Below are 1,463 nucleotides of genomic sequence, written 5' to 3'. Positions count from 1 at the left end.
ACTTTTATCTAAGAGTTGATTCATCCATTACCAGCTACAAAAAGCCTTTTTAGCTACTTACTAACGGTGACATAGTGCAAAAGTGCAAAAAAAAAAGGCCCACTGATCTATACAAACATCTGGCAAGCTGGGTCCAACTAACATGATACCTCTTCTGGGCATGTGCAGGGCTCTGTGTGGGAGCATGCCGAGTTCAAAGTAATTTTTTGTTAACACCTGTCATCAGCCCGACATAATTTTTATCCCTCTGTAGCCATACCTGAAATCTAGGCAGGTCTAAAAAGCAGCCTGACACGCCATTTAAACTCTTCACAATCATTTGAAGAGGCAAGTTTGGTTTGGCCAAACACTGTAACTCTTGAAGTCAAAAAGGGTTTTGTCTCAGTAAAAACTATGGGAAAGATTTTTTTCAAAGTATTTTATGGCCTCAATTACCAATGGGTTCTAAATACCATTAAAAAGCTTGCCCAGAGGTCATAACTTTGAACCCCTCATTTCCATGGCAAGCAGGAACTCAAAAACTTATCATCACTGAATTCAAAGATAATTCTTAGTAGACTAAATTTGCACGAGGGCAATGAAGTACAATGTGGCCCTCTGAATCATGCAATATGATCCTCTGATGGAGGTAGTGTAGGTGGTATTCAAGGTACACCAATCTTACAACAGAGAAACATCCTACAACATATAGATGCTATGTATCATATAGTTCTATATAGCTTACCTTCTCTCAGTAATGTAACTGGGGAGAGGCAACTGGGGCAGCATCCTCAGGTACTGCCTTTACAGAGGGGTGCTTCCCTATGTACTGTGGCTGCCCTGTTATACCTTGGCAGCAATGTAACTGTGCAGAGGGGATGGAGCGGGAGTGGGGGGGTAGTAGGGCAGCAGTCCTGGGCACTGCCTTTGTAGCAGGGTGCAAAAATAGTCATCACCATACAGCAGCTGGCTGTGTTTCCATTATTGGTACTGTGGCATCTGGTATGCCCCCACGTGTCAAAACTCTCCCAGTCACCGAACTTCCCTGCTACACCTCTGCCTCCTCTTTTGTATTTAAACAAACACAAAACCCAAAAAACAACACTTCCTACTTCCCTCCCTCTCCCATACAACTGAAACTAACATCAAACTAGAAGTGGATCAGACGTCACGTAAGTGGCTGAAATCCTAACCTTGGTGTCTGCATTTGGTGACATTTTTCCATAGATTCCAAAATAGCACGGTAGTTGGCCTAAACAGAATATATTATTAATTTTGTGTGTAGGAACAGTGAAAAAGGCAAAAAAAAATCTGTAATTTTAGTTCTCAGTAGGTTCATTGGAAAGAATGTTTTCTAGATTTCCTGAGTCTGTAGTCCTTGAACTAGATTCCCCCAGGTCAGCAGTGGTGGATGCCTCCTGACAGGTCAGGGTGAATCCAGCAAACCTGTCTGTGTGAACAATCACCTACATCTCAAATAAACA

The 1,463-nt window shown here is 42.3% G+C and overlaps 1 long non-coding RNA gene across 1 annotated transcript in view; it reads left to right on the top strand.

Annotated features, from left to right (window-relative positions):
• LOC109323123 overlaps window positions 1-1,463 on the top strand; it is a 56,218-nt gene that overhangs the window by 22,069 nt on the left and 32,686 nt on the right. The window lies entirely within an intron of this gene.

The sequence above is a fragment of the Crocodylus porosus genome, unplaced genomic scaffold (genome assembly GCF_001723895.1).
Source record: "Crocodylus porosus isolate Cpor-Errol unplaced genomic scaffold, CroPor_comp1, whole genome shotgun sequence".
Lineage (NCBI taxonomy): Eukaryota > Metazoa > Chordata > Crocodylia > Crocodylidae > Crocodylus > Crocodylus porosus.
Note: the sequence above shows the minus strand (reverse complement) of the source record. Positions and strands in the feature narration are given on the sequence as shown.